The sequence below is a fragment of the Gallinula chloropus genome (genome assembly GCF_964237585.1).
Source record: "Gallinula chloropus genome assembly, chromosome: 34".
Lineage (NCBI taxonomy): Eukaryota > Metazoa > Chordata > Aves > Gruiformes > Rallidae > Gallinula > Gallinula chloropus.
Window position 1 is genome coordinate 705,622 of NC_140119.1, and position 25,841 is coordinate 731,462.

A 25,841-nucleotide genomic window follows, 5' to 3' on the forward strand; every position below is an offset into this window, starting at 1 on the left:
ACGTCCAGCCTTCATCCCTGAAGCCCAGCAGCAGAGCCCCTGAGTGCCACTGAGCACGCTCTAGCTGGGAGGAGGGAATGGAAATGACTTCCTGGGAAAAATTAGCACAACCCTGCCTTTTCTCAGCAATGACCCTGCCTGTGTGTAGTTAATGTGTGTCAGGGTGAGAAATCTGGCTGTGATCAGCACACCCAGGGAGGAGCGATCGATCCCCTGTGTGCCCAGCGCTGCCATCAAGGATCCTGCTGCAGAGGCACCAAGGCCACTGAGTTTGGATTCCGGCTTCCTGAGGCATCACGGTCACCATGTCCCTGCCACAGGCTCCCCCAGACACCCCCAATCATCAATTAACTCATGGATATCTTAATTACTTTTGCCGTGCATATGACACAGGCTCCCCAGAGATCCCTATAATTCCTTAATTAACAGACTTCTGAATCTCATTCTGCCACCCATCTCCCCATAATTACTTAATTAAATCCCACAGCTGCCCTGGAGAACTTCCAATTAATTAATTATGTCCTTGTTTTGAATGGACACCTGAGACCAGACCCTTGTAATCAATTAAATAAATAGATAGATAAATAAATAAATTATTTTTCCATGCGCATCATTCACTGGAGAACTAATTAATTAAGTCAAACCAAACCAAGTGGGTGCACCTCCTTAGCGATCAGATACACAGAAGGAGTTAGCAAGCGCCCCCCCCACCTCATTATGCAAATCAGCCCCCAACCCTAAGCCCTATAAGAACCCCCTGATCCCATCATGGCGCCATCATCCCCCCCCCAAACCCACCACCCATCACCATGGGCACCCGCTGGACCTCCCCCATCCTCCTCTTCCTCGTCGCCCTCCCAGGTAACGAGGGGGTGGTGAGGACGTGGCCGTGGAGATGATGATGATGATGATGATGATGATGATGATGATGATGATGATGATGATGATGATGATGATGATGATGATGGTGGGAGCGGGCGACTCACTGGTGTCCTTCCTCCTTCCCCAGGGCTGCGGGCGGCCGTGACGCTGGTGGAGTCCGGAGGGGCCTCCAGACACCCGGAGGGTCCCTGCGCCTCCTCTGCAAGGCCTCTGGCTTCACCTTCAGCAACACCGGCATGGGATGGTTGCGTCAAGCACCTGGGAAGGGGCTGGAGTACGTCGCGGGGATTGGCAGCACTGGTAGCGGCACCGGCTACTCGCCATCTGTCCGGGGCCGGTTCAACATCTCCAGGGACAACTCCCAGAGCACGGTGACGCTGCAGATGAACAGCCTCAGGGACAGTGACACGGCCACCTACTACTGTGCCAAAGCTGCTGCTGCTGGTTTTTTTCTTTCTGGTGTTTCTGGTGCTGGTGGCCCTGACCCCATCCCCATGTCCCCACCTCCCTGGAGAACATTTCTGGCGCATTATCAACACTTTCTGACCCATTCTGGGTATTTTCAGACAAAATCTCATCCACTGTTATTCAGAACCTGCCTGTGGTTATCAGCAACCCTTTGAACCCTTTGCCCAACCCTTGGCCATTGGCCACATGGAGCCAAACTTGGTCAGCATTTGGCCCGGAGCAGCCCGAGCTGGGGGCGGAACAGCAAAGCCAGGCAAAGCATCACTCAAAGGGCTGAGGATTTGGTGACCAGTTGATGTTTGGGCTGAGGAGTGTTGAGGTTGCAGGGAGCTGGTCACAGCTGGGATGCAGAGGGTCAAAGCTTGGGGCAGAGGGTCAGGGGTTTGAGCACCACAGTCAAGAGTTTGAAGAAGAAAACCCAAGGTTTGGTTGAAACCCAACATAGTTGAGGGAACTGAGGGGCAGAGAGGGACAAGGGGGAAACCAGGAATGTCCTTAACAGAGGTGGGGTCAAGTGGTGGGTCAGGTCAAGCGGCTGGTGAGGTCAGGGGGCCAGTTAGGTCAGGCAGCCCCATCAGGTAAGTTGATCGATCACATCAGGCAGGGGGTCACGTCAGGTGACAGGTCACGTCAGGCGGCGGGTCAGGTGGCCACCATGCACACTGGCTGCCTGGCCTGACCGGTCGCCTTGCCCAACCGGCCACCTGAGTGACCTGCTGCCTTAGTGACTGGTGCCTCACTGACCGGACACCTTGCTGACCATTCAACCAAAGCCTCACCTGATCACTCCACCTACTGCTGCGCCAAAACTGCTTATGGTGCTGGTGCTGGTGGTCCCGACCCAGCCACCATGTCCCCACTTCGTGAGGGAACAGTTTTGGCCCCATCATCAGCCTTTTATGATCCATCCTTGAGTATTTTCAGCCCAAATCTCCACCACTTTGTTTCAAACCCTGCCTGTGGCGCTCACCAATCACAGACTCACAGAATCACAGGGGTGTGAAGGGACCCGCAGAGCCCATTGTGTCCAACCCCCTGCCAGAGCAGGGTCCCTACAACAGGTCACAGAGGTCGGCATCCAGACGGGTCTGGAATATCGCCAGAGAAAGAGACTCCACACCCCCTGGGAGGCTGCTTCACGCCCGACTGTGGCTGTGTTCTCCCAAATCAGGGTGGCTGGGGTCACCACCATTAAAAGCACCAGCAGCACCAGTAGCAATTTTGCTGCAGTAGTAGGTGGCCGTGTCACTGTCCCTGAGGCTGTTCATCTGCAGCGTCACCGTGCTCTGGGAGTTGTCCGTGGTGATGCTGAACCGGCCCTTGACTGACGGTGCGTAGCCGCTCCAACCACCATTTCAGCTAATAGCTGCAACGTATTTGAGCCCCTTCCCGGGTGCCTGGCGAGCCCAAGTCATGCCAGTGTTGCTGAAGTCGAAGCCAGAGCCCTTGCAGAGGAGGCGCAGGGACCCCCCGGGTGTCTGGAGGCCCCTCCGGACTCAACCAGCGTCTCGGCCGCCCGCAGCCCTGGGGAAGGAGGAAGGACACCAGTGAGTCGCCCACTCCCACCATCATCATCATCATCATCATCATCATCTCCATCCCCACGTCCTCACCACCCCCTCGTTGCCTGGGAGGGCGACAAGGAAGAGGAGGATGGGGGAGGCCCAGCGGGTGCCCATGGTGATGGGTGGTGGGTTTGGGGATGGGAGTGATGGCGCCATGACAGGGTCGGGGGTTCTAATCATAGAGTCCCAGACTGGTCTGGGTTGGGAGTGACCCCAAGGGTCGCAGAGTTCCAACACCCCTGCTAAAGGCAGGGACACCAATCTCGAGACCTGGAGCTACACAAGGTGTCCCAGGGCCCCATCCAAACTGGCCTTGAACACCCCCAGGGATGGGGCACCCACCCCCTCTCTGGGCAGCCCCTTCCAGCCCCTCACCACTCTCTGTAAAGAACTTCCCCCCAATATCTCCTCTAACCTTTCCCTCCTTCAGCTTCACTCCATCCCCCTTGTCCTGCCAGTCTCTGCCCTTTAACAAGCTGATTCCCCTCCTGTTTCTCTGCTCCCTTCAGGGACTGGGAGGCTGCAATGAGGTCCCCCCACAGCCTTCTCTTCTCCAGGCTGAACCAGCCCAGCTCTTCCAGCCTCTCTTCATAGGGGAGCTGCTCCAGCCCTCTGATCATCCCCGTGGCTCCTCTGACCCCTCTCCAACAGCCCCACATCTTCCTTGTGTTGGGCCCCCGCTCTGGACACAGGACTCCAGCTGGGGAGGGCAGAGCAGAGAGGGACAATCCCCCATCTGGGCTGCTCCACTGTGGCAAGACATCTCTGCCCAGCCTGAGCACCTCACTGTCACAGGACGGCGTGGAGATGCCCACGGACCCAAGAGCCCCTGAAGAACATCAGAACAACCGTCGGGTGGATCAGGGTGCTGAGGCTGAAGTGGCTCCAGGAGACCTCGACTGGCAACGTCAGGGTGAATCCTTTATTGCAGTAGTAGGTGGCTGTGTCACCATCCCTGAGGCTGTTCATCTGCAGCGTCACCGTGCTCTGGGAGTCGTCCCTGGAGATGGTAAACCGGCCCTTGACAGATGCCGCGTAGTCTGTCCAACTACCACCGCTGTTAATCTGCGCAACGTACTCCAGCCCCTTCCCGGGTGCCTGGCGCACCCATCCTATGCGGGTGCTGCCGAAGTTGTAGCCAGAGCCCTTGCAGAGGAGGCGCAGGGACCCCCCGGGTGTCTGGAGGCCCCTCCAGACTCCACCAGCGTCACGGCCGCCCGCAGCCCTGGGGAAGGAGGAAGGACAGCAGTGAGTCACCCGCTCCCACCATCATCATCATCATCATCATCATCATCATCATCATCATCATCATCATCATCATCATCATCATCATCATCATCATCACCATCATCATCATCTCCATCACCACGTCCTCACCACCCCCTTGTTACCTGGGACGGCGACGAGGAAGAAGAGGATGGGGGAGGCCCAGGGGGTGCCCATGATGATGGGTGGTCGGTTTGGGGAAGGGGGTGATGGCACCATGACGGGGCCGGGGGGTTCTTATAGGGCAGAGGGGTTCTTATAGTGCCGTTCTGCCCCGTACTTGGAGCAAGTTTGTCTCCATGTGGCCAATGGACAAGATTTGGGCAAAGGGCTCAAGGGGTTGTTGGGCAGCACAGGCAGGTTCTGAAGGAAACTGGTTGAGATTTGGGCCAAAGATGGATCAAAAGATTGTTCTCTAGAGAGGTTGGGACAATGTGACCAATGACCCAGAGTAGGTGCTGCCAGCAGTGGGGTAAATACATGCAAACCAATCCAGGTAATGAGGGGGTAGTGAGGACGTGGAGATGGAGATGATGATGATGTTGATGGTGTTGGTGGGAGTGGGCAACTCACTGGTGTCCTTCCTCCTTCCCCAGGGCTGCGGGCAGCCGTGATGCTGGTGGAGTCCAGAGGGGCCTCCAGACACCCGGGGGGTCCCTGCGCCTCCTCTGCAAGTGCTCTGGCTTCACTTTCAGCAGCAATGACATGGTTTGGGCACGTCAGGCGCCTGGGAAGGGGTTGGAGTGGGTTGCAAGTGTTGACAGCAGTGGTGGAACATGGTGCGCCCTGTCGGTCATGGGGTGCTTTGGGATCTCCAGGGACAACTCCCAGAGCACGGTGACGCTGCAGATGAACAGCCTCAGGGACGGTGACACGGCCACCTACTACTGTGCCAAAGAAGATGATGATGATGTTGATGGCCGTGGCCCCGACCCTATCTCTGTGTCCCAACCTCCCTGGAGATGATTTTTGGTGCATTATCAAATTTTTTTGAAACATCTTTGCCTATCTTCAGCTCAAAACTCACCCCCTTTGGTTCAAAACTGCCCGTGGTGCCCACCAACCCCTTGAGCCCTTTGCCCAACCCTTGCCCACTGGCCTCCAGCTTTCCCCAGACCCATTCAGACATGACCGTTCCACCCTACACACAACTGGTCACCCCAACTATCAGCTGGTCACCCCAACCCTTGGCCCTTGGGTCACTGTCACAGCTGGATGTCGACGGCTGAGACTGAGGAGAAAGGGGTGACATTGGGCCAGGGAGGGAGAAGGTTGAGGCCGAGGGGTGGGGCAATGGAGTCAGGGGACTCAGGACACAGGGCCAAGGGGTTGACAAGGAAGAGCCACTCTTTGTTTTCACCACACTCCTGAGAGCAGACCCTCGTAATTAATTATAGTAATTAACTATTTAATTGATATTCCCCCACACCTCATACCCTGGAGAAATAATCAAGTCAAACCAAACTGAGTGGGTGTGATCATTAATGATCCGATACCCAGGGAAGGTAACGAGCCACCCCATCCCGCCCTGCCTCATTAGGCAAATCCCCCCCCAACCCTCTGCCTTATAAGAACACCCCAACCCCAATGTGGTGCCGTCACCCCCTCCCAAAACCCACCACACATCACCATGGGCACCCACTGGGCCTCCCCCATACTCCTCTTCCTCGTTGTCCTCCCAGGTAACGAGGGGGTGGTGAGGACGTGGCGATGGAGGTGATGATGATGATGATGATGATGATGATGATGATGATGATGATGATGGTGGTGGGAGCAGGTGACTCACTGGTGTCCTTCCTCCTTCCCCAGGGCTGCGGGCGGCCGTGACGCTGGTGGAGTCCGGAGGGGCCTCCAGACACCCGGGGGGTCCCTGCGCCTCCTCTGCAAAGGCTCTGGCTTTGAACTCAGCAGCACTGGCATGAACTGGGTGCGCCAGGCACCCGGGAAAGGGCTGGAGTCTGTCGCATATATTGGCATCGGTGGTGTCACCTACTACCCGCCGTGGGTCCAGGGCCGGTTCAGCATCTCCAGGGACAACTCCCAGAGGACGGTGACGCTGCAGATGAACAGCCTCAGGGACGGTGACACGGCCACCTACTACTGTGCCAAAGATGGTGGGGCTAATTATGGTGCTGGTGGTGGCCACGACCCCGTCACCATGTCCCCTCCTCCCCTAGAGAACCATTCTGGCCCATTATCCACCTTTTTTGACCCAACTTTCAGTATTTTCAGCTCAAATCTCACCCACTGTTGCTCAGAACCTGCTTCTGGTGCCCACCAGTCACAGACTAACAGTGGCATAAGAGTCATAAGGAGCCTCCAGAGCCCATGGGGTCCAAACCCCTGCCAAAGTAGGGTCCCTAGGACATGGCACACAGGTCGGTGTCTAGGCGGGTTTGGAGTACCTCCAGAGAAGGAAACTCCACACCCCCTGCACTCGGGCCCTGCCTGACCGTGGCAGTGTTGCCCCAACTCAGGGTGCTTTTCACACAAACCTTGGTCTTTTTTTTCACCAAGATTTCACTGTGGGAAGCAGAAACTCTTGTTGGAGCAGAAACGGACAGTGGTGGGGCCAGAATTGTCCTGAGAGGAGGTGGAGACATGCTGATGGAGTCGGGGCCACCAGCATAATAACCACCAGTACCAGTAGCAGATCTGGCGCAGTAGTAGGTGGCCGTGTCGCCGTCCCTGAGGCTGTTCATCTGCAGCGTCACCGTGCTCTGGGAGTTGTCCCTGGAGATGCTGAACTGGCCCTTGACCTACGGTGCTTAGTAGGTGCTGCCACCACTGCTGTTAATCTGCGCGATGAACTCCTGCCCCTTCCCAGGCACCTGGCGCATCCATCCCATCCAGGTTTCAAAGAATTTCAAAGACTTTCAAAGAATATTGAGAATATTGACAATATTTGAATATTTGAGAATTCCAGAGTCCCTGCGCCTCCTCTGCAAGGGCTCTGGCTTCACCTTCAGCAGCTACAACATGGGCTGGATGCGCCAGGGGCCTGGGAAGGGGCTCGAGTATGTTGCGAGTGTTCACAGCAGTGGTGGTTACACCTACTACGCACACTCGGTCAAGGGCCGGTTCACCCTCACCAGGGACAACTCCCAGAGCACGGTGACGCTGCAGATGAACAGCCTCAGGGACGGTGACACGGCCACCTACTACTGCGCCAAATATGCTGGTAGTTATACTGCGTATGGTGGTGGAGGCCCCGACCCCATCCTCATGTCCCCACCTCCCTGGAGAACAAGTTTGCCCCATTCTCAACCTCTTTTGACTCATTTTTGAATGTTTCTGGCCCAAGTCTCCCCAAGTTTCTTTCAGAACCCTACTGTGGGGCCTACTGACCCCTTGAGGCCTTTGCCCAACCCTTGGCCATTGGCCTCCAGCTGTGACCGTTTCCCTCCAACCTCAACGTTCTTCATCCCAAACCCTCAACTGGTCCCCCCAACACTCAACTGGTCCCCCCATCCCCTTGTCCCTTGGGCCCCTGTCCCAGGCCGGGTGCCGAGGGCTGAGGCTGAGGAGAACCGGGCGCCATTGGGCCAGGGAGGGAGAAGATGGAGGCCGAGGGGTGGGTGGAACAGGCTCAGGGGACTCAGGCCACACGCTTGAGGCCCAAACCACTCCGACCAGGGGGAGGTGGAGGGAAACGGTCACAGCTGGAAAATGTGAGGGAATTTGGGGGGCAAAGGAGGGAATTTTTTGGGGAAATGGGAGAATTTGAGAGAAAAGGGAGGAATTTGAGGAGAAATGAGGGAATTTGAGGAAAAATGAGGGAATTTGAGGAAAAATGAAGGAATTTGTGGAAAAATGAGTGAATTCTGGGGAAAATTAGGTAATTTGGAGGAATATGAGGGAATTTGGGGGATTAATTAGGGAATGTAGGAGAAATGAGGGATTTTTTGAGGAATATGATGGAATTTTGGGGGTAATGAAGGAGTTTGAGGAAAATATGAGGGAATTTTTGGGTAAATTAAGGAAATTTAGAGGATAATTTATGAATTTGTGGAAAAATTAAGAGAATTTGGGGAAAAATTAAAAGATTTTTGGGTTAAATTAGGTGTGAGACCTTTTCCCAACCCTTGGCCTTTGGCCTCCAGCTTTCCCCAGCCCCATCAGACGTGACCTTTCCTGGGCCGTGAGACCCCCAGAGCCAGATTTGCTCCCCTCAAAGGATGAGGACACGGACATGGAGGGTGCTGGTGGGACTGGGCGACTCACTGGTGTCCTTCCTCCTTCCCCAGGGCTGCGGGCGGCTGTGACGCTGGTGGAGTCCGGAGGGGGTCTCCAGACACCCGGGGGGTCCCTGCGCCTCCTCTGCAAGGGCTCTGGCTTCACCTTCGACAGCTATGGCATGCAGTGGGTGCGCCAGGCACCCGGGAAGGGGCTGGAGTTCGTTGCAGGCATTGAGAGCAGTGGTAGTTACACCGACTACGCGCCGTCGGTCCAGGGCCGGTTCAGCATCTCCAGGGACATCTCCCAGAGCACGGTGAGGCTGCAGATGAACAGCCTCAGGGACGGTGACACGGCCACCTACTACTGTGCCAAAAATGCTGGTACTTGTTATGCTGGTTATTATCTTGCTGGTGGCCCCGACCCCGTTTCTGTGTCCCCACCTCCCCAGAGAAAAGCTTTTGCCTGTTTTCAGCCTTTTTTGACCCAACTTTGAGTGGTTAGTGCCAGAGCTTGACCAGTTTACTTCAAGCCTTGCCTGTGGTGCCCACCAACCCCTGGAGCCCTTTGACCAACCCTGGGCCACTGGCCTCCAGCTCTGACTGGTTCCCTCCAACCTCAACAGTTCTCAGCCCAACTCTCAGCTGCTCACCCCAACCCACAACTGGTCACCCCATCCCTTGGCCCTTGGAGCACTGTCAGTAGCTCAACCCAGACTTTTTCCCCCCAAGGGACAATGACGCGGATGAGGAGGGTGATGGGGAGACCGGGTGACTCACTGGGTCAAAACCAGTTGATGTTGGAGCTCAAAATTGTTCCCAGGGAAGTCGGGACACAGGGATGGGATCAGGGCCTCCACCAGCATCAGCACCAGCACCAGCTTTGCTGAAGTAGTAGTTGGCCCAAACCCCAACCCATCACCCCAAACCTTGGCAGCAGAGCCACACCGTGACCGTCCTGGCCCCAAACACCTGCCCTGGGACCCAAACCTGGGCCACTGGCCTCCCGCTCTCCCCAGCCCCACTCAGAGTTGATCATTCGACCAAAACCTCAACTGATCAACCAAAATCTTGACTGGCTTTGCCCCAGACCTCAACTCATCACTCCAGATGTTGGAACGATGTCAAAGCCTCGATCCAGACTTGTTCCTCCTGAAGGACGAGGACTCGGACACGGACTGTGCGGGTGGGACCCGTGCTTGTTGGGTCCAGCTTGGGTCAGGGAGAGACAAAATCAGGGCCATGAATGTCCCCCTGGGGAGGTGTGGACACGGTGATGGGGTTGGGGCCACAACCACAGGGACCCCCCTGGTGTCTGGAGGCCCCTCTGGACTCAACCAGCATCACGACTGCCCACAGCCCTGGGGAAGGAGGAAGGAGACCAGTGAGTCGCCCAGTCCCGCCAGCACACTCCATGTCCACGACGTCAGCCCCTTGGTGGGACCAAGTCTGAGGCTGGGGGTCAGGGGGCGGGTAGAGATCTGGGTGGCTCTGGGGTTGGAGGGGTCCATGTGCCTCCTCTGCCGGGACTCCAGCTCCTCCCTCAGCACCAAGGCCATGATGTGGGTGCACCAGGAAAGGGGAAGGAGCTCATGGTAGGTTTTGAGAACTATGGTGACAACACCTACTACAGTGCCAGAGAACCTGCTGCTGGTGCTGGTGGTGCTGGTTTTGGCCGCCCTGACCCCATCACCAGTCTGGCCCAACCCCTGACCACATCTGACCGTTTCTTCCCAAACCCCTCGGATGTTCCTGCCCCACAGCCCAGCTCCTCCCCCACACCGGGACCTCTCTGGCTCCGGCCTGGACAGGTTTGCCCCAGGCCCTGACGGCTTCTGGCCCCAACTCTGACCCTGGAGCTTTGGGCCCTGAAGGATGGAGGTTTGGGGCAGTGGGGTCAGGGATGTCCCCTCCCAGGTGGGGTTGGAGCAGAAATGGGCACGGGTTGGTCCCAGAACACTCAAGGTTGGGGAAACATGGTCAGTGCTGGGAGCTGGAGGAGGCCGAGCTGGGGCAGGATGGCAAAGCCGGGTGAGGTGTCGCTCCAAGGGCCGAGGTCCAAACCACCCAAACATGCCTCAGAAAAAGAGGATAATGGGTCAAAATTGTTCTCCTGGGAGGTGGGCTAATGGCGACAGGGTTGGGGTCACCAGCAGCAGCATAACCAGTACCACCTTTGGCGCAGTAGTAGGTGGCCGTGTCACCGTCCCTGAGGCTGTTCATCTGCAGCGTCACCGTGCTCTGGGAGTTGTCCCTGGAGATGCTGAACCGGCCCTTGACTGACGGCGCATAGTAGGTGCTGCTACTACCAGTGTAAATAGCTGCGACCCACTCCAGCCCCTTCCCAGGCGACTGGCGCACCCATCCCATCCAAGTGTTGCTGAAGGTGAAGCCAGAGCCCTTGCAGAGGAGGCGCAGGGACCCCCCGGGTGTCTGGAGGCCCCTCCGGACTCCACCAGCGTCACGGCCGCCTGCAGCCCTGGGGAAGGAGGAAGGACACCAGTGAGTCGCTCGCTCCCACCATCATCATCATCATCATCATCATCATCATCATCATCATCATCATCATCATCATCTCCATTGCCACGTCCTCACCACCCCCTCGTTACCTGGGAGGGTGACGAGGAAGAGGAGGATGGGGGAGGCCCAGCGGGTGCCCATGGTGATGGGTAGTGGGTTTTGGGAAGGGGGTGATGGTGGCGCCACAATGTGGTTGCGGGGTTCTTATAGGGCCGTTCTGACCCGAACTTGGACCAAGTTTGGCTCCATGTGGCCAATGGCCAAGGTTTGGACAAAGGGCTCAAGGGGTTGGTGGGCAGCACAGGCAGGTTCTGAAGGAAACTGGTTGAGATTTGGGTCAAAGATGGATCAAAAGATTGTTCTCTAGAGAGGTTGGGACAATGTGACCAACGACCAAGAGTAGGTGCTGCCAGCAGTGGGGTAAATACTTGCAAACCTATCCAGGCAACGAGGGGGTGGTGAGGACGTGGAGATGGAGATGATGATGATGTTGATGAAGATGATGATGATGATTATGATGTTGATGATGATGATGATGATGATGGTGGGAGCGGGCGACTCACTGGTGTCCTTCCTCCTTCCCCAGGGCTGCGGGCGGCCGTGACGCTGGTGGAGTCCGGAGGGGCCTCCAGACACCCGGGGGGTCCCTGCGCCTCCTCTGCAAGGCCTCTGGCTTCACCCTCAGCAGCTTTGGCATGCAGTGGGTGCGCCAGGTGCCTGGGAAGACCCTTGAGTGGGTTGCGCAGATTAACAAGGATGGGAGCAGCACATGGTACAGGTCATCGGTCAAGGGCCGGTTCAGCATCTCCAGGGACAACTCCCAGAGCACGGTGACGCTGCAGATGAACAGCCTCAGGGACGGTGACACGGCCACCTACTACCAACACTGGACCGACGGCGCTGTGGTGGTTTGGCCCTGGCTAGAGATCAAATGTCCACCCAGCCGCTCGCTCACTCCCCCTCTCAGCCAAAAAGGGGAGACAATCTCTCTTGGGAGGCTTGGGACTGGAGAGAAGGACAGAGGGATCACTCTCCAGGGAGTGCAACGGGCAGAAGAGACTCAGCACAGAATCAAGGAAAGAAAAGGGATTTATTACACTGCAACTGCTGCACCCAGAGACCCGGAACGGAGAGAAGAATGGGAAGCGGCCAGGTCTTAAGGCACCTTCCCCCCACCCCTCCCCTGCTCAGCAGACTGAAACTCCATCACCACTTGACTCCCTTACTCCCCCCAACATGGCCTGGGGAGGGGCAGGGAATGGGCACTGGGGTTCTGGGGGTTCCTCACCAGCTGCTTTCTTGCCCCAGATCTCAACGCTTCTCCTTCCCACCACCCTTCATGTCTTCGCACACTTGACTTTAATCAGACCCCAAATTAGAACAATTTTCCCATCCAATTCCCCCCAGATTCAATATTCCGACAGCAATTTGCCTGCGGATTATTTTTCACTCAAAGAAAATCATTAAAAATTCATTTTTGTGTCAATTTTGGTCTCCAAAATTCTAATTTTCCCTCAAAATCTACTTCCTTCACAAAAATTTTCAAATCCAAAATAAAAAAAATCCAAAATTTTCCAAATTTGACTTCTTTCCACTTTGTCTATGATTCAATTGCCTTGGCAAGAATTTTTGGGTTGGAAATCACCAAAACACCCTAAAAACTGTCATTTTGGGCCAGTAGATTGCCCTACCCTAATTAAAATCCCCAAAATTCAAAAAAATTCCCCAAATTTTCCACCAAAATCAAATTTATCACCTCAAAATGGAGTTTCCCACCCCCAAAACCCCATAATTTGACCCAATGAGGTCTTTGAGGTTGGGATTTTTGGGAGAGTGAGTTGACACTCGTCCCCTTCCCCAGCTGCCCCCGCCATGGGAAGGTGAAATTTTGGGGCAAAAAAGGCCAAAACTGGTCTTGGTGAGATGATCGTGACGAGGACTTACCTGAGGAGACAGTGACAACAATCCCGGCACCCCAAAAATCAGTATAACCAGTATAACCACTGCGATTCATGCCCGGCACTTCCCATCCCAACATTTTTTGGGTTTTAAAATCTTTAAAATTTTTTTAAAACAAACCACGTTATGGGTGCGCCTGTGAGCTATCTGATATGCATGGGAGGGTTGCTACCGAGGCCCTCCCATCCTCTCACCTGCAACACCTCTTTATGCAAATCACCCCCCACCCCTCTGCCCTATAAGAACACCCTGACCCTATCGTGGCGCCATCACCCCCCTCCCCAAACCTACCTCCCATCACCATGGGCACCCGCTGGGCCTCCCACATCCTCCTCTTCCTCGTTGCCCTCCCAGGTAACGAGGGGGTGGTGAGGACGTGGCGATGGAGATGATGATGATGATGATGATGATGATGATGATGATGATGATGATGATGATGATGATGATGATGATGATGATGATGGTGGGAGCAGGCGACTCACTGGTGTCCTTCCTCCTTCCCCAGGGCTGCGGGCGGCCGTGACGCTGGTGGAGTCCGGAGAGGCCTCCAGACACCCGGGGGGTCCCTGCGCCTCCTCTGCAAGGGCTCTGGCTTCGACTTCAGCAGCTTCCAAATGGGATGGATGCGCCAGGCACCCGGGAAGGGGCTGGAGTTTGTCGCGAGTATTGACAGAACCAGTAGATACACAAACTTCGTGCCGTCAGTCCAGGGCCGGTTCAGCATCTCCAGGGACGACTCCCAGAGCACGGTGACGCTGCAGATGAACAGCCTCAGGGACGGTGACACGGCCACCTACTACTGCGCCAAATCTAGTAGTACTTATGGTGATGTTTATATTGCTGGTGGTCCTGACCCCGTCCCCATGTCCCCACGTCCCTGGAGAACAATTTTGTCACGTTTTACACACATTTTGACCCATTTTATACTATTTTTAACCCGAATCTCACCCACTGTTGTTCTGAACCTTCCTGTGGTGCCCACCAACCTCTCGAACCCTTTGCCCAACCCTTGGCCATTGGTCTCCAGTTTTGACTGTTTTCCTCCAATCTCAATACTCTTCACTCCAACCCTCAACTGGTCACTCCAAAGTTCAACTGATCACCCCAAACCCCAACTTGTCACCCCATCCCCTGACCACTGGAGTCATGTCCAAGGCTCAGCCCAGACTTGCTCCCCCAGAGGGCCAAGGCCGTGGCCGTGGGTGGTGGTTTGGCCCTGGCTGGAGGCCAGACGCCCACCAAAGCCGCTCTCCCACTCTGCTGCGGGGTGGGTCGGTCTCTGCACAGGCTGTAGATGGTCTCTGCTCCCCGTCCTTATCCATGGGCTGCGAGGGGACACCCGCTGCACCATGGGCTTCTCCACGGGCTGCAGGGGAATCTCTCTCTGGCACCCTAAGGGCTTCATTCTTCCCCCTCCCTCCTTCTCCCCTGGCCTTGGTGTCTGCACGGCTTCTTACATCAGCTCATTTCTCCCCACCATACACAACCACGTAGAGACAGAGCCCGGCTGCCTGGTGCTCAGCTCTCAGCTGGGGTGAAACCATGACAAAAGGTTCCAGCACAACACCCACACATCAAGGCAGCTCAGACATGGCAGGTGGAGAACTGTCTGAAAGGGGAAGAATTTGGTCATTCCTGGGGATGTCGTGGCAGCCAGAGGTGCTGAACAGGAATCTGACCATGAGCACATTGGGCTGCACTGGGAGGAGCGTGGCCACGCAGACAAGGGCTCTTCAGGTCCATCTGCACCCGTGAGGCCACCTCTGGAGCAGCCAGTCCCAGTGTGGGGCTCCCCAGTCTGGAGGAATAGGGATGGACGTTCACGTGGTCAGAGAAACTCTGCCAAGATACGGTGAGGGGTCTTGTGTGGAGAGGCTGAGAGACCCGGGCTTCCTTAGCCTGGAGAAGGGGAGGCTGGGGGAAGCCCTCTTTGTGCTATGTGAAAAGAACATCAGAAGGGAAGTCCACATGAAACTGCAGCTGTGAAGGTCAGAGTGGACGTGAGGATAAAGAAATGTCACTGTGAGGGCAGTGCTGTGGGGCTAAAAGCCACTGGGAGGAAGTGTGGGTGAGCTGGTGGCTTTGTGTTTGTGGGAGCCGCTGGGGAGGTTGTTTTGCTCGTGGACCCGACCCCGTCACCGTGTCCCCACCTCCCTGGGGGACATTCCTGGCCCCGACATGGTCCTTACCTGACCCAAGCTGAGCCCAACAACGACGGGAGCTGTGGATTCATGGTCAGGGTGGGATGGAGGTGGTTGAGACCTTGGGGGCATGGCCAAGGTTTGGGACAACATCACTGAGGGTTGGAGCAAGGAGAGACCATGATTGGGGTACGTTGGTGATGACCAGGAAACTGGTCGAAGTTTGGGACAAAATATGCAAAAATGGGTCAGAAAAGGCTGATAATGGGTCAGAATTGTATCCAGGGAGGTGGGGACACGAGGACAGGGTCGGGGTCACCACCACAAGCAGCACCATAACCACCACCAGCACATTTGGCCATGTCACCGTCCCTGAGGCTGTTCATCTGCAGCGTCACCGTGCTCTGGGAGTTGTCCCTGGAGATGCTGAACTGGCCCTTGACCGAGGGAGCGTAGTAGGTGCTGCCACCACCGCTGTTAATCTGCGCGATGAACTCCAGCCCCTTACCAGGTGGCTGGCACATCCATCCCATCCAGGTTTCAAAGAATTTTAAAGAATTTGAAAAAATTTTGAGAATTCTTGAATTTTTTTGATTATTAAAAATTTTTTTTCTTCCCAAAAATTAGGCTTTATTAACCCAAAAATATTTTGTAGAGGAAGCGCCGGGTGTGAATCACAGACATTGTGCTAAAGAAATTGATGTGTGGGGCACCAGGATCTTCATCACCGTCTCCTCCGGTAAGTCCTCGTCACCATCATCTTGCCAGGACCAGTTTTGGCCTTTTTTGCCCCGAAATTTCACCCTCCCATGGCGGGGGCAGGTGGGGAAGGGGACGAAGTCCGACACACTCCCCCCAAAATCCTACCCTAAAAGCCATCGTTGGGTCAAATTATGGGTTTTTTTGGGGGGCGAACTCAATATTGAGGTGAGAAATTTGATTTTGGTGGAGAATTTGGGGAATTTTTTTTGAATTTTGGGGGGGTTTAATTAGGGCGGGGCAATCTACTGGGCCAAAAATGTCAAATTTTAGGGTGTTTTGGTGATTTCCAACCCAAAAATTTATGCTAAGGCACTTGAAGTGTTGAAAAAGAGGAAAAAATGTCAAATTTGGGGAAATTGGATTTTTTTTCGTTTTGGAATTGAAAATTTTTGTGAAGGAAGTAGTTTTTTGAGGGGGAAATAGAATTTTGGAGACCAAAATTGGCCCAAAAATGAATTTTTAATGATTTTGTTTGAGTGAAAAATAATCCGCAGGCAAATTGCTGTGGGAATATTGAATCTGGGGGGAATTTGATAGGAAAATTGTTCTAATTTGGGGTCTGATTAAAGTCAAGTGTGCGAAGAGACGAGGGGTGGGGGGAAGGAGAAGCGTTGAGATCTGGGGCAAGAAAGCAGCTGGTGAGGAATCCCCAGAACCCCAGTGCCCATTCCCTGCCCCTCCCCAAGCCATGTTGGGGGGAGGAAGGGAGTCAAATGGTGATGGAGTTTCAGTCTGCTGAGCAGGGGAGGGGTGGGGGGAAGGTGCCTTAAGCCCTGGCCGCTTCCCCTTCTTCTCTCCGTTCCGGGTCTCTGGGTGCAGCAGTTGCAGTGTAATAAATCCCTTTTCTTTCCTTGATTCTGTGCTGAGTCTCTTCTGCCCGTTGCACTCCCTGGAGAGTGATCCCTCTGTCCTTCTCTCCAGTCCCAAGCCTCCCAAGAGAGATTGTCTCCCCTTTCTGGCTGAGAGGGGGAGTGAGCGAGTGGCTGGGTGGGCATTTGGCCTCTAGCGAGGGCCAAACTACCACAGCGCCGTCGGTCCAGGGTCGGTAGTAGGTGGCCGTGTCACCATCCCTGAGGCTGTTCATCTGCAGCGTCACCGTGCTCTGGGAGTTGTCCCTGGAGATGCTGAACTGGCCCCTGACCTTTTGTTGAGGCCCCAGCTCTGGACACAGGACTCCAGCTGGGGCCTCCCCAGGGCAGAGCAGAGAGGGACAATCCCCCATCTGGGCTGCTCCACTCTGGCAAGACATCTCTGCCCAGCCTGAGCACCTCACTGTCACAGGACGGCCTGGAGATGCCCACGGACCCAAGAGCCCCTGAAGAACATCAGAACAACCGTCGGGTGGATCAGGGTGCTGAGGCTGAAGTGGCTCCAGGAGACCTCGACTGGCAACGTCAGGGTGAATCCTTTATTGCTCACTGAGCCCACGACACCTCCGGCCATCAAGGGAGAGATGCCACATCCAGCTGGGCTGGGGATGGAGGGGGAGATTTGACCATGGAGCTGAGAAGCGAGTCCTCTGGCGACATGGCCCTGCAGAGAGAATCCAGTGGGACAAGGGGACTCATGTCTGGAATGATCTCATAGACACCTGGGCCCAGGAACACGCCATCCAATGGGGTATCACATCCCCCACCATGCACCAGCCCCCGGGAAGAGCGAGAGGTACAAGGGGTGGTGGAACCCTCTAGAACTGGGATCTGCATTTAGCCAAAGCCACCTGGCTGGGTAGTTCCAGGGGGTCTCCCCATCCAGCTGGCCCTGCCCAGTCAAAACTCCCACAGACTCTAGACGGGGAGAAAGTCCATTAAAACCAGTTGGCAAAACCAGTCCGGGTGATTCCTGCCCCAGGCAAAGGCAAACCCATCCTTGGGATGAGCTTTTGCTCAGGGACCTGGGTGCACTCGGTGGGTGATGGGAAAGGGTGGGGAAATGCAGTGTGTACCCCCAGGGGATTGAATTCCAGGGGAGGACAGCCACTCAGTTCTTGGTGTGGAAAATCAGTCCATGGCAGGGGAATGATGTTATGAACCTCCCCAGGGCTCTGAAAATGTAAGATCTGGGCATGGTGGAGATGGTGTGGAAACAGGGGTGGGTAATGTGCTGGTGCTGGCCAGGCCAGAGCTCAGCTCCCCAAGCAGCCAGCACAGCTGAGCTGAGTTTGCCTGGGCTGTTTTCCACACCCCCTGACACCACTGCCCCATGACAGCAGCTGGGGGAGAAAGGGGAGGGGCTGTTTGCCTCCAGAACAGGCTGAGTGTGGCCGGGGTGTGGGGCCGCTCAGTCGGTCCTGGCCGTCAGGCAGCCCTCTGGAACCGTCGGGTCAGTCAGGGACTCTGTGTCAGCACTGGGGGGGAGTGGAACTGCCCGTTCTTGTTCTACACTCACAGGGATTTCTGTCAGGAACTGTCCCTGTCCCACCCCACGGAGGCTCCGTCTGTCTGTCTGTCTGTCCCGGGGGAGTGAGCGAGCGGCTTGGTGGACATTTGGCCTCTAGCCAGGGCCAAACCACCCCCCACCCCCCAACCCCACATTTAGACCCAACGACGGCCTCGAGGGTGGAATTTTGGGGGGAGTGTGTCCACCCTCGTCCCCTCACCCACACGTCCCCGCCCCGGGAAGGTGAAATTTTGGGGCAAAAAAGGCCAAAATTTGCCCCAGCGAGATGATGGTGACGAGGACTTACCAGAGGAGATGGTGACGACGGCTCCGACGCCCCAAAACTCAATCCAAGCAGGACAACCACTGTGATTCATGCCTGGTGCTTCTTCTCCCAACGTTTTTTGTGTTTAAAAAGCCAAATTTTGGAGAAAAAATCAATTAAAATTTATTTTAAATCCACTGAATTTTAAAAAATTCCTTGAAATTTTCAATGTTTTACAATTTTTCAAACGATTAAAAAAATTTCTTCCAATTTTTGGGTTGCATGGTGGAAATGGGGTGAGAAAAGTGATGGATTTGCACAAAAATTGGATGGAAAATGGCAAGGAAAGAAAAAATTACAATAATTATTAAAAATTCCCCAAAATCATTGAAAATTGGGATAAAATGTGAAAAAAATTTTGGATTTGGGGTCATTGTAGTGAAGTGGAATGATGGGGAGGAATACCTCAAAATAGTCCAAAGTTGCCCAAATTTGGAGGAAATAGGGCAAAAAGATTCAAGAAAGAGAGACTTTGGGGTGAAAATGCTGGATTTTGTCAATAAAATGCCATATTTGGGGAAAAAAGTGACATAATTGGTAAAAAAATGTGAAGATTTTGGGCGAAATGTGGCAAAAGTGGGAAAAGAGAATATTTACATTAAAAATGTGTTTAAAGTAAATAATTACCTATTTGGAGTAAAAAATGGCAATTTTAGGCTGAAAAATGCACATATTTGGGGCAAAATAGGTAAAAGAGGGCAATATTGTGGCAAAAAGTGATAACTGTAGGAATACAAAGGCCAAATTTTGGGGGAAATGTGGAATATATGGTTAAATACAGTAAAAATTTGGGCAAAATGGTGCAAAGTGGGAGGAAAGTTGAAATATTTTGGTGAAAATTTGGTATAAAATGTAAAATTCCTCAATTTTCTGTCAAAAAATTACCAGAATTGGGTCAAAACCTTTCAAAATTGGGAATATCAGCCCAAATGTATCGAGAAACTTGGAAGAAAGAGGAGGCAGCATTTTTTTGTCACCACCCATGTCACAGTGAGTAGCACCCCAACCACCAGCAGCACCACGGTGACACAAGGGGAGACAAATTCCCTCTCTATCGGCACAGCTGTCTACCCTCACCCTTTGGATTTGGGTCAAAATTGGGCAAAAAAGGGAAAGGAAGAGCAGATTTGGGTCCAAATTGGCACCAAACCCCAAAGATATTCAAGATTGGGGTAAAAAATTGCCAGGAGACGCAAAGCTTGATGAGATTTGTGTCATAATTGGCCCAAGGAACCAAAGGAGCCCCAGATTTGGGTCAAAATGGACCAGAAGAAGCCAAAGGAAGAGCAGGTTTGGGCCATGATGGACTGGTTGACCCAAAGCTTGGTGAGATCTGGGTCCAACGTGACCAGAGAAGCCACGGGAAGAGCAGCTTTGGGTCCAAAAAAGGAGGTGAGGAGGCCAAGTTCTTCTCCCCTGGAGCAAAGCTGCCCACGCCCCCGCTCAGGGTGGGTGCCAAAGCCTCCAGGAAGGGGGAGAGGGACAAAGCGGGGGCTGGACCCCGGGTAAAGTCCCCCTGAGCCCAGGCAGAAGAGGAGCTGAGCTCGCTGTGGGGTTTTTGTCACCACCTGGATCACCGTGTCATCTACTAACCCAACCTGTAGCAGCTACAGTGCCACGGTGACACAGGGGAGGACAAAATCCCCCCTTGGTCAGTGCAGCCACATCCCCTCACCCTGCAGATTTGGGTCCAAATTGTACCAAGGAACCAAGGGAAGACCAAATTTGGGTCAAAATTGAGAAGAAGAGCCAAAGACCATATTTGGGTCAAAATTGGCTCAAGAAACCAAAGTTTCTCAAGACTTGGATACAAATTGGGTCAAGCAACCAAAGGAACATCAGAATTTTGGTCAGAATTGGGCCAAGTACAGCCAAATTTGGGGAAAATGTGGGGGTTTTGGGGAAAAGTAGGGAATTTTGGGGAAAATACGAGATCTGGGGGGAAGTGTGAGGATTTTGGGGGAAATATGAGGATTTGGGGGAATTCACGGTTCCTTGGGCATGGAGAACATCCTGAAGAAACCGGAGGTGAAGCTGGATGAGTCGCAGGTGGGATTCCGGGAAGAATTTGGGTAAAATTCTGAAGGTTTTGGGGTTTATATCTGGAATGAGACCTGGATCTTTGTGCCAGGATGCTGGGGAGATGCTGGGAGGAGGGATTATAGTGATGGGGTGGTGACCACCATCACCACCACCACCACCATCTCTGGCACAGTAGTAGGTGGCTGTGTCATCACCCCCAATTGATGATGTGTATCGGGCGTCCCAACCATCTCCATCCCCTTCCCAGGGAATCCCCAACGCCCCAGGGTCTTTGATGGTTGGATCTAGAGTTGTCCCAGTTGACCCATCTCTTGGCCACTGGGCTCCAGCATTGACCAGTTCCCTCCAACCTCAACTCTTTTCAACCCAACACTCAATCAACCACCCCAACCATCAACTTGTCACCACAACCTTCAGCCCTTGGAGCGAAGTCTCACCGGGCTTTGCTGTTCTGCCCCCAGCTCGAGCTGCTTCGGGCCAAGCGCTGACCAAGTTTGGCTCCATGTGGCCAATGACCAAGGGTTGGGCAAGGGGCTCAAGGTGTTGCTGAGCACCACAGGCAGGTTCTGAACAACAGTGGGTGTAATTTGAGCTGAAAAAATCTTTTTTTGTGTCAAAAAGTGTTGATAATGGGCCAGAATTGTTCTCCAGGGAGGTGGGGACATGGTGATGGGGTCAGGGCCACCAGCACCAGTAACAGCACGATGAAAAAAACCGGCAGCAGGAGCTCTGGCGCAGTAGTAGGTGGCTGTGTCACCGTCCCTGAGGCTGTTCATCTGCAGCGTCACCGTGCTCTGGGAGTCGTCCCTGAAGATACTAAACCGGCCCTGGACCGATGGCGCGTAGTCTGTCCAACTATCACCAAAGTTGATCTGTGCAACGTACTCCAGCCCCTTCCCAGGCGCCTGGCGCACCCACAACATGTTGTAGTTCCTGAAGTCGAAGCCAGAGCCCTTGCAGAGGAGGCGCAGGGACCCCCCGGATGTCTGGAGGCCCCTCCGGACTCCACCAGCGTCACGGCCGCCCGCAGCCCTGGGGAAGGAGGAAGGACACCAGTGAGTCACCCGCTCCCACCATCATCATCATCATCATCATCATCTCCATTGCCATGTCCTCACCACCCTCTCCTTACCTGGGAGGGCGACGAAGAAGAGGAGGATGGCAGAGGGCCAGAGGGTGGTGGGTTTCGGGAGGGGAGTGATGGTGCCACGTCGGGGTCAGGGGGTTCTTATGGGACAGAGGGGTGGGGTCCTTGTTACCTCTCCCTGGGTATCGTATCCTTATTCCCTGAGTGCTCATCCTCAGGAAGGGGCTGACAGGGAGGGGAAGCAGAACAAAGCTCCCATGGGTCAGGAGGAAATGATGATTGACCTGCTTGGCCAGTTAGAGACCCACAAGTCACTGGGGCCAGATGGGATCCACCCCAGGGTCCTCAGAGAGCTGGCAGGTGTGCTTGCCAAACCCCTTCCCATCATCTCCCAGCAATCCTGGCAGACTGGGGAAGTTCCACTCGACTGGAGCCTGGCAGCTGTGACACCCACAGACCAGAAGGGCTGGAAGGAGGATCCAGGGAGCTCCAGGCCTGTCAGCCTGACCTCAGTCCCTGGGAAGATCCTGGAGAGGCTCATCCTGGGAGCTGTCCTGCAGCACATGCGTGATGGCCAGGGGATCAGGCCCAGTCAACAGGGGTTTACAGAAGGCAGATCCTGTCAAACTCACCTGATCCCCTTGTGTGACAAGGTGACCCGCTGAATGGACGAGGGGAAGGCTGTGGATGTGTCTGCCTGGCCTTCAGGAAAGCCTTTGACAGGGTTTCTCCCAGCATTCTGAGTGAGAAACTGGCTGCCACTGGGCTGGACAGGGGCACCTGGACAGGTCTTGGCGATCAGGACAGGTGCCTGAACACTGGAGGATGAGCAGTGTCACTCTGGTCTGACTACAGGCCAGTCAGCCTCAGCTCTGTCCCTGGAAAGGGGATGGAGCAGCTTGTGCTGGATGCCATCTCCAAGCAGTTGGAAGAGAAGAAGGTGATGAGGAGCAGTCAGCAGGGATTCACCAAGGGCAGATCGTGCTCCACCAATCCCGTAGCCTCCTGTGACGTCATCATCACCGGCTGGGTTGATGGTCCTGGTGGGTGACGGGTTGGCCATGAGCCAGCAGTGTGGGACACAGGGGGACATGGGCAGCCTCTGCTCAGTGTCTGTGGGGACAGGACAAGGGGCGATGGGCTCAAGTTGGAGCACAGGGAGTTCCCCACCAATGTGGGGAAGAACTTCTTCCCAGTGAGGGTGAGGGAGCCCTGGGACAGGCTGCCCAGGGGGTGTGGAGTCTCCTTCTCTGGAGAGATTCCAGCCCCGTCTGGACACCGCCCTGTGTGCCCTGTCCCAGGGACCCTGCTTGGGCAGGGGGTTGGACCCCATGGGCTCTGGAGGTCCCTTCCAACCCCTCTGACTCTGTGATAATTAATTAATTAAATCAAATCCTACAGCTGCCACGGCTTCCCTGGACACCTTCTAATTAATTAATTTACCCCTTGTTTTCTCTGGACATCTCAGATCTTACCATTGTAATCTGTTAATTAATTACTTAGTTAACTAGCAGAAACTAATGAAGTAATTTTTCCCTGTGCCTCATTCCATGCAAAGCTAATCAAATAAGTCAAAAGAAACCACCCTATGGGTGTGCTCGTTAGCAATCTGATACCCACAGGAGGTGTTGCTAATGAGCCCACCCCTTCTTCCCCCTCCCTACCACATTATGCAAATCACCTCCCACCCATCCACCCTGTAAGAAACCCCTGACCCCTCTCATGGCGCCATCACCTACCTCCCCAAACCCACCACCCATCACCATGGACACCCGCTGGGCCTTCCACATCCTCCTCTTCCTCGTCGCCCTCCCAGGTAACGAGGGGGTGGTGAGGACGTGGCAATGGAGATTGATGATGATGATGATGATGATGATGATGATGATGATGATGATGATGATGATGATGATGATGATGATGATGATGATGGTGATGGTGGGAGCAGGCAACTCACAGGTGTCCTTCCTCCTTCCCCATGGCTGCGGGCGGCCGTGACGCTGGTGGAGTCCGGAGGGGCCTCCAGACACCCGGGGGGTCCCTGCGCCTCCTCTGCAAGGGCTCTGGCTTCACCTTCAGCACCAAGGGCATGGAGTGGGAGCGCCAGGCACCTGGGAAGGGGCTTGAGCGGGTCGCGGGTATTAACAGGGATGGTGTCAGCACAGACTACGCGCCGTCAGTCCAGGGGCTGAGTAGGAAAATGATAAAATTTTAATTTTCAGTATTTTAAAATTTATCCATAAAAAATTTTATATTTAAAAATTTTGAATTTAAAATTTTTAAGATCACATCAACTGGAGAGGGTGGGAATCATTTCCTAAAACCACTATTTCTACTCCTCCCAGACCTGCCAAAATTCAATACTTCAAATTTTTACCAAAAATTAGAACAATTTTCCATCGAAAACTGTGTCAGGGAACTGGGGTCAGGGAGCTCAGGCCACACGCTCAAGGGCATGACCTGGAACCGTCACGATTTGGGCTGAAAACACTCAAGGTTGGGGCAAAAAAAGCTGATAATTGTCAAGAATTGTTATCTCAGAAGTTGGGACATGACGACGGGGTCGGAGCCACCAGCATAAACACCACCAGCACCATCTTCTTTGGCGCAGTAGTAGGTAACCGTGTCACCGTCCCTGAGGCTGTTCATCTGCAGCGTCACCGTGCTCTGGGAGTTGTCCCTGGAGATGCTGAACCGGCCCTGGACCGACGGCGCCTAGTAGGTGTTGCCATTACTGGTGTAAATAGTTGCGACCCACTGCAGCCTCCTCCCAGGCACCTGGCGCTCCCGTCCCATGCCATGGTTGGTTCTGAAGGTGAAGCCAGAGCCCTTGCAGAGGAGGCGCAGGGACCCCCCGGGTGTCTGGAGACCCCTCCAGACTCCACCAGCGTCACGGCCGCCCGCAGCCCTGGGGAAGGAGGAAAGACACCAGTGAGTCGCCCGCTCCCACCATCACCCTCCATGTCCGTATCCTTGTCCTTCAAGTGGAGCAGGTCTGGGCCCAGCCTTTGCCGTGGCTCCAGGGGTCAAAGTCTGGGGTGATAAGTTGGGGTTTGTGGGCAAGTCCGACTGGGCGACACTCTAAAACCGCCCTAACTAAAACCCCCCAAAATTCACCAACATTCCCCAAATTATCTCCAAAAATCTAATTTCTCACCTCAAAATAGAATTTCCCTCCTCCTCCCAAGAACCCCACATTTTGACCCAACGACGGCCTCCAGGGTGGAATTTTGGGGATGGGGGTCGACCCTCGTCAACTCCCCCACCCGCCCCCGCTGTGGGATGGTGAAATTTTGGGGCCAAAAAGCCAAAATTGGTCCTGGGGAGATGATGGTGACAAGGACTTACCGGAGGAGATGGTGACGACGGCTCCGGTGCCCCACGAATCAATTAAACCAGTATAAACACTGTGATTCATGCTCAGCATTTCCCCTCCCAAAGCTTTTGGGGTTAAAAAGACACATTTTGGGAAAAAAATTCTAAAAATTTCCAAACGTTCAAAACATTTCCAGAAAATTCTCTGAAATTTACATTTTAAAAAAAAAAATCAATTTTGTTCAAAAATTTCCAGGAATTTTTTTGGGTGCATGTTAGAAATTGGGAGAGGTAGGGGGAAATGCTCTGAAATGTTCAAGTATTGCCTAAATGTGGGGGGAATTGGCCAAAAAGTTTTAAAAAAGGCTTACTTTGGAGTGAAAATGCTGATTTATGGCAATTAAAGGCTATATTTGGGAAAAAAAAGAGACATAATTCGTAAAAAAAAAAAAGATTTGTGGGAAAGGGGGCAAAATTGGGAAAACAATTGAAATATTTGTGTCAAAAATGGGTTTAAATTAGAAAATTCTCCAATTTTGTGTCAAAAATGGCAATTTTAGGCTGTAAAATGCCTCTATGTTGGGGAATAGTGGTAAAAAAGTGCAATTTGTGGGCAAAAAGTGATGACTTTAGGCACACAAGTCCCTAATTTGGGGGGGTAAATGTGGCATAAATGGTAAAAGAATATGAAGATTTGGACAAAATGGTCAAAGAGGGAGAAGAGTTTAAATATTTGAATTAAAAATGGGTATAAAGAGGGAAACTCCCCAATTTGGGGTCAAAAATGGTGATTTTTGGGTTGGGGCCACCAGTAACATAATCACCATAATAACCATAAGCAGCTCTGCCACAGTGAACCCACCCCAACGCTTCCGGAACAATCCAAAGGGTGGTGGAGCTGCCAAAGGTGAAGCCACCGGTGGGTGAGCTTTTGGGTGGGGTGAGTTGCCCCGTCTG